Here is an 8,326-nt window from a genome sequence, read left to right on the forward strand (position 1 = left end):
ACATGCCCTAACATGCATGGACACCTAATAAGTGTAATAAGTGTGGAGCTATGTTTGAACCTGAAGTCAGACGAGGTAAAAAAAATATCAAATTCACACCCTAAAATGAGGCATATGTTACAATGGCCCAGTGTTGAGGCCTCCACAAATTAAAATTATGACTACAACATAAAATGGAAAAAAATATTATGTTACAAGTTGTATATATGAGATGCTCATTCTCAACGAACCAAATCACAAACCACCCCTTCAATTAACTCATTAAAGATTAAACTATAAACTTCAATTCTCACTGTTTCAATATCATCTTGTATATCTAATATTGGATTTGGACGTCCACCTTTTGTTTTGGTTTTTTTCCGAGTCACAGGTTTCATTTAATTCATTTCCAAGAACTTCATCTATTGCACAACAAGATGGAACACCCAACAACTCTCTAGGTAAAATTTCCTAGAATACATATACCAGTCAAACCATTCAAGAAAATAAGCCTGATAGTTCAAGTGGAAATCATAAAATGCATAGACAATGTGTAGAGTCAAACAAAACAATGGAAAGCTTATTACGCCTATCATGCAATCAACACCAATACCAGACAAAGTTTTATTCTCTATTGTTGCGGGGACCAAAATTGATGCTTCGAGAACACATTCTTCAAATCCTTTCTCATCTGCAAGTGAGACTTTACGTATGTTGCATGTGCTCTGCAATTGTTATGTTGCCATGTTTGGAACATCTCTTGATTGTGGAGGAGTTTTCTACTGTGATACAACCGATAGATTAGATAATCTCTCCTTGAGCATTCTTGATTCAAAATGATCTTTGGGCACTAAATCATATCCCTTATCCAAGTGAGTTTCAAGATAATTGTTTGATTGCAAGGTACACAAAGAATCCATTTTCTTGCTGCTTGACCTCCACTTTCTTAGCAGAAATCTACCTTTCAAATTTAAAACTTTAGCTTTAAACCTAGATATTTTGCTCCTAGATTTTATTTATTCCATAAGTAGGGTGTCACCTCGTATGTCATGGTCAATTCCATTTTCAGTTGCCTTGTTATCACAAGAAGCATTACCATTCTTCACAACACTACCCCTCTCAAAACTTGTGGCAGATACTGGAAGAGACTGGGATCTCAGTAGGATACTAGGTGAAATATTTGTCTTATTCATCCATACTTTTGTTGTTTAATTATATCCATCCCACTCTGAATGCATGTCCCATCTACTAGGCCTTTTAATCTTTCTACTTGGTTCGTGCATATCACAAAAGAATTCATAACATTCCTCATAACTCACAGTAGATGTATTATTTTGTTGGTATCTTTTTTACCGATACACTTGTTTATTTTCATCAATAAAAGCAAGGAGTTTCCCTAAGGAATCCTGAATTTGTCTGTTGTGTTGCTTCTCTTCATGCCCTTGAGTAGCTCTCGACCTTTTTGAAATTGTCTTCGCAACTGCTTTGTTTCCATATTTAGGTCAATCAAAAGGTTTGCAAGGGGGAGATGACAAGGATGAGCCTAACTTGGTTTTGTAATCCCATGAAGATTTGGTACTAGAGGTGGAAGGTTCCAGGGAAGTATTAATGCACACATATGGAGAAGTATCTGTCAACCTATTTGGTGGACATTTTTTTTAGAAAAACCCATCAGAGTTGGAACTTAAACTAAACTAGATGAATCGTTTTTCATATATCTTGTCACATTTTCATTGACTTTACTTGTCATCTGTCAGGATATTTTCCTTGGATGCTTAGGAACATTAGGAAGTTCATCCAAGACAACTTCTTTATTAATCCTTAACTCATCTTTTCTCTTCTCCACAAAACCCATTTGAAGCCTATGACTCACTTCTTGAAGAAAATATTGAGTGTTATCCCTCACTTCTTCTGGATACCTAAATCGAATTTGAGATCTGGGGAGCAGCTTGGTGATGGAATAGGACTAAAAATTTTGACACCTTTCTAGAGTAGGCTTTGAGACAACTATCCTTGTTGGTACAAAGCCTATGGTACAAAACTCTATATTTTCAAAGCCTGTGTTATCACTGTGTTTGCTACATTTTCCTTTGTCGTTTTGTGATATATTATTATTTGATCAAGGTTAATATTTTTCTCATGTTAGATATGTGACATGGTTATGATTATCTCAATGTGACTGTGGTTGTCCCAAAGCTGGACAAGGCTTCATTTTTGGAAGATCCTAGGTGTTTAACTTCAGTATTCCTCCTATCTGTTAATAGATCTTCATTATGTTTTATTGATTCATTTCAGCATTGGGCATTTCATGGCATTAATTACTTGTGGGGGTGGTTTATCCTTCATGTTTACTTTTGCAAAAAATAATCTTTAATTTTAAGTGAATACTGAATTTGAAGACATTTTTCATGTTGATCAGTTTATCACATCTCTCAAAGGCAAGTTTCAGATAGTAAAGAAGCTTTCTTCAAATTTGAAGGCAAAGGCAGAATATGGGGCAATCTTCACCATGCATCTTGTGAGCTAGTCAAACATGTCCTATTACCTGCATCAGGTTGCGTATCAAGGACTATCATTTAATACTTTGGTCTTTGCATAGAAGGATACTAACAAAGTTTCCTACCATGATACAAATCCTTCCCCTTATAAGAAAGCACAAAGTTTTGCATTTGAATAAGACAGATGCACATCTGGCAAATAATAGCCTATCACTTGAGGTTTAAAAGCTATGTTGTTATGTGAATTACAACACTCTTCTTTTCACTTCAAAAATTAATGAATTGGGTCAATTTTTTTTTTTCAATACTACAACAGAATGGTCCTTTTGTGGCTCTTCATCTTTGTTATGAAATGGATATATTGGTTTTTTCTGGTCGCACTCTTGGCTGTACCAATGAATAAGTTGAGGAACTCACTAGACTGAGGTATGTTTAGAAATCATAATATTTGCCAGGTCAAGTCAAAATATTTATTGTTAACAATGTTGATCCTATTATCTTGTTATATTTCTTTCACAGGCATGCCTACCCTTGGTGGAAGGAGGTCATAATTTCTTAAATGAAGAGGAAGGACGGACTATGTCCTATAACACTAAAGGAGACTCCATTAGTACTGAAAGCTTTTGATTTTGATAGAAATATTCATATATATATTTTTGCTGAAGAAATCTATGGGGTAGAAAGAAGGATGCATGCCCTCTATTCAACCTATCCAAATATTCTAAGTTGACCGATTCACCCACTTCAACTCATTTTCCTACGAAGTTGGATTTTCTTATTTCATGCACTCATGTTGATCAACAAAAATCTGTAGGTGAGGAAGGAGACTCTTCTTAGTCCTATGGATTTAAAGCCATTCCAAAATCATTCATCTGAAACGGCTACACTAAATTACATGGTGTCTTTGGCCAGCGATGTGTTTATTCCTACGTATGATGACAACATGGAAAAAGTTATGGAAGGGAAATATGATAAATTTAGTTCTCTTAGAATACACCTTTGTAAGTAGCATTAAGAATCCTTGGGAATCGGGTCATAGGTATTATTAGTAATTTTCCAGTCAATTGTCTACATTATTTATTATATGTTGCATTTTTCTTTCTTGATTTTGTTGGATACTTGATTGAGTTTCAGTTCAATGTAAATTGTGGAAACGCTTTGGATGTGTTAATCTTGTTATCCTAGTGATGCATCAACATTATTAGAATTATTGTTATGTTAATATTTTAGAATAAAGATCCCTAGTTGTGAAATCCTTAAATGAACCTCTTAGAAGCCCATTTATAATCAACCCTGAAGGGCCTCAATTTTAACTTAAAAAGTCACTTTGAGTTGGAATTATTTTTTGAAGTGTGACAAATGCCTTGGAGATTGATTGAGGGCTCTCTTAGAAAGCCTTTGAGTCTCCATCTCAAAAATCCTTGGAAGCGAAGTTGCATGGTATTGGGAGAGGGGTACATGCTGGAAACATGATCCCTGCCTCATCCCCCATCAAAAAAGTAAAAAGACAAAAAAAGAATTGAAATAGGGAAACAATATCTGTCTGTCTATCTATAAATATAAAATAGCACAAGAAGAAAGGATAATTGAGTAAGAAAATTTAAATGTAGCCTCCAATAATATCCATGTTGTCCAAAATGCACAGAGCATGCTTGTTGTAGCTGTAGAAAACACTTTTGCCTAAAAGTTGTTGAAGAAAATGTGAATAAATGAAGTGTGGAACAATGTTGTTGCTCACAATTGTCTTCTGGTTGTGACTACAAAACCATTTCACAATGCTTCACACACAATATAAGTGCTTGTTGTTTGTGTAGGAGATACCTTTGCTTAAACAGTATGGAAGAAAGTGTGAGGAAATAATAAGTGGTAAATTGTATTTAGAACAAAGACCCTGTAAGGGTTTTCTAGAAGCTTATTCAATGTGAAATTAGTGTCAAAATTTATGTCAATGCCAATTTAAAACACTTGCACAGGTTCCTATGGTCAATTTCCCTGTCAAAACACAGTTAAACTAGATTAAGACGTGCCCATTTTGCCTTGAAATGCCACTTTCCATTTTAGATGGAATTTTAGAATTGTGAAACATTATTTGAAATGTTTTATGGCATTTCAAAGGCATAACTTCTTGAGATTTGTGCTAACAACTGAAAAAGGTTATAGTCATCCTTATATCTAGGGCATTCCTTAAAAAACTCCAATCATATATTAATATTAAATTACCCTTGTATCCCTCAGGCATGGAGCACTTTACTTCTTATTGACTCTTTGACCTTGGAGAATATGCCAGCTACCTTGTATCCCTTAAAGCTTGGGTATTCTTCTTCATGTTAACCAACTCCTCATAAAAAGGATCTCAAGTGCAAGCTACAACTTCCTCAAAATGTGGCCACCTCCAGGCTCCAAAAGAGGTGCATTAAAGTAGTGATCCATGTGCACGGGATGGAGTGCTCCTCTAATGTGGTCCTTCAGGCTTTTTAACCAACCAACCTTCAAAAATAAGAAACTTTCAAAAATGAGTTATGCCTTTGCAACGTAATGAAAATGTTCTTTTCAAATCTAGGTATAGAAATCAGATCTGAACCGGTGCTCTGATATAACTGTTGGCTGCAAACAATATCTCTGCAATATCATCATATCGAGGCAATGATAAAGTTTGCTTAACACCTCTGCACATTGTCACCAATATCCAAACAAGGTAACTATTTTAACTTTGTAAGTAATCTTTGTAAGTTGTAAGCACACCTAAATCATGATTATAGACCTGACAGGGGTCACAACCCTTCTAAAGAAGGGTTTTTCCCTGTTACTATACGCTGGGTTGGTTAATATCTCATAGAATTCATTTTCCATATGCTGGATGATAAAATAGGAGTGCTGGCATAAACTAGAAATTTGTACCGTGTGTAAAGGTCCACAGGATCCACTTTTGTATCTGCTCTTGCTGATGTGAAAGAGATGCCAGAAGAAGGTACAAAGTGAACAATTTCTAGCAAAGTGTATTCATGTGGACAAATTTCACATCATTATAAAAGATACAGCAATAAGGTCAACTCAGAAACAAATCTTGGACATTATTTCAATTCAACAACCATTCTCCAAATGATCCCCCCCTTTAGTCAGTGATGTTCCTTGGTCAAGATTTCTAGAGTAAGGTAAAACATAACTTACTTACGTGGTAGTCATGGCCACTTGCACACCAAATCATAGAATAGTAGGCCTAAAATCAACTATGGAAAATTTTAGATGGAATCCTAAGAAGAGGATGGTATAAGTGATGTAATTATGTACAGACAGTTACACTGACTTCCGTATTCTGGTGCTTTTTATACCCAGAAGCCTGGAAAATGGGACATCCCTTGCAAGGATGGAAAAATTACTGGTGTAAAGACCTCAAAACCCTTAAGCTTCACACATTAAATTATCCAGAGTAATGCAGATATGTCGGCCAATGCCTCAGAGATGGTTGTATGTTGTCTTGTAGTTGCATACAGTGCTTCCTTGTGCAACCTGTTTTCATCTTTTATTTGCATATAGAGGAACTCTTTTACTTCTTCTCCGTGCTAGTTATTTCTCCACTAGAAAATGAGACTCAAAAATCATGCCAATAACATGACGGGAACAATGTTGGAAATAATACTGAGAGGGGGGGGTGAATCAGTATTATCTAATTCTTTTAATAAATCTTCCTTATTTGTTCTTTGAATTAGTTTTGCATGTCAGTACCATAAAATAATGAGCATGAACAAAGAAAACAGATAGTCACATCAAAGAACACAAGATGTAAGGTGGAAACCCAATGTGGGTGAAAACCACCTGCTGCAATATGTCTCTATCTTCTTTCAAATTAGAAACTCCTTTTACAATGGTTTTGTACTGGTGCAGTCCTTTACCAGTACGCAGGCTGCTACCTGCAGAGAGCTTCAACTCTCTCTCGTTTTCCAGTCTCTCCTGGAAGGGAGCTACAACCCCCTACTTCTTTTCTTACAAGGATCACTTTTCATAAATTTTCAAACTGGATCCATAAGCATCAAATGATCATAAAGTATAAGAAAATCACCCAGTCAACTGTAGTAACCAGATCAACAATAATAGGACCAAACCCAGAGCACAACAATGATAAACAAAGATTTTAAGAGAAGTAAGCACCCTGCTCAACTGCTCGCCTGCTTACGTAAGCACACTGCTCAACTGCTGGCCTGCTTACAGTACTCACCCTGCTCAACTGCTTGCCTGGTTACAGTACGCACCCTGCTCAACTGCTAGCCTACTTATGTACGCACCCTGCTCAACTGCTAGCCTGCGTACCTCGCTCTGAGTCCATTGAACTGCCTGCGGACCTCCGCACCTGCAACCCTACTGTGCCTGCGTACCGGCGCACCTGCAATCCTTTTGTGCCTGCGTACCGGCGCACCTGAAACCCTTCTGTGCCTGCATACCGGCGCACCTGAAACCCTTCTGTGCCTGCGTACCGGCACACCTGAAACCCTTCTGTGCCTGCGTACCGGCGCACCTGAAACCCTTCTGTGCCTGCGTACCGACGCACCTGAAACCCTTCTGTGCCTGCGTACCGGCGCACCTGAAACCCTTCTGTGCCTGCGTACCGGCGCACCTGAAACGCTTCGTTCCTGCATATGTACGCACTTTTCTCTCACTGTACCTGCGTACCTTCGGGCATAGATGATTTTAAGACTTCAGAAATAACCCAGACAGTCAGATCTATAGATCTGAACATGCGCCGAAGAGATCTCGGTCCATCAGTAGATTCGCCTTCTTTAGATCTAGACCAGATCTAGCCCTCATAAGATATTCAACCAATGACATACTCAAGCCAAATGATCTCCTTTGCTTTATATAGGAAAGCTCTTCCTTAAAACATGGATCAATACCACGAGCCGACACCATAATAACACAATACCGTCGGCTAAATACCAAGAGTAAAACATAAGAAAACCCCACATGTGAATGTCTTTGCCTTGAAATGTGTGCACTGGGGGTACGCACCTCCTGAACAGGATAACTGCGGGTATGTACGCACTTTATGTAACACTGACCTGCGTGTACGCACCTTATGCAAGGTGTACCTGCGTACCCCTTATTTTCTTCAATATTTGATAGCTAATCATCAATCTCTGCTGCTGACTTGAAGTACAGTGATCTATCACCTGAATGGGTTGCCATCAAGGACAACACTTTAGCCATAATGCCAACAATCTCCCCCTTTGGACTTGATGGCAACCTCAAAGCTTCATTCTCCCCCTTTGACATCAAGGGCAAAGGGTTATGCTCCCCCTAAGAACATGCTCCCCCTGAATATGAACCAGATCTGCAACGAAGAACCATAATCCACCATGAAAGAGATAGAGACATATTGCAGCTACTTCCAAGATCTCCTTCTGCACATCCTCCATAATGCCAACAATGCATTATATGCTCCCCCTGAACCTGTACCATCAATCAGAAGAGGTTCAGCAATAAGATGATGCATCAACAACCCCCAGCTTTTGCCCGAGGTATTCAAAAGTGTCCCTGGGTAATGGTTTGGTGAGCATATCAGCAACTTGTTCCTTAGAAGGAACATACTCCAATTTGACCTTCTGTTCAAGCACTTGTTCCCGGAGAAAATGATACTTGATTGGTATGTGCTTGGTTTTTGAATGCATAACAGGATTCTTTGAGATGCTGATTGCACTTGTGTTATCACATAAGATGGGGATTGGTGGTGTACAAGTGATTTGAAAATCCTACAAAGTTTGCATCATCCAAAGGAGTTGAGTGCAACAAGATGCAGCAACAACATATTCCGCTTCAGCTGTAGACAAGGCAATCGAACTCTGTTTCTTGCTGAACCA

The 8,326-nt window shown here is 38.1% G+C and overlaps 2 pseudogenes; one reads left to right on the forward strand and one right to left on the reverse strand.

Moving 5' to 3' along the window:
* Window positions 1-401: 401 nt before the first annotated feature.
* Window positions 402-2,011, reverse strand: LOC149244207 (uncharacterized; annotated as a pseudogene).
* Window positions 2,012-2,133: 122 nt separating this feature from the next.
* LOC149244208 (rhamnogalacturonan I rhamnosyltransferase 1-like) lies at window positions 2,134-3,486 on the forward strand (annotated as a pseudogene).
* Window positions 3,487-8,326: the final 4,840 nt, after the last annotated feature.

Source organism: Pinus tabuliformis, chromosome 8, assembly GCF_031772625.1.
Source record: "Pinus tabuliformis cultivar Carrire ecotype Pingquan chromosome 8, CPIR1, whole genome shotgun sequence".
Lineage (NCBI taxonomy): Eukaryota > Viridiplantae > Streptophyta > Pinopsida > Pinales > Pinaceae > Pinus > Pinus tabuliformis.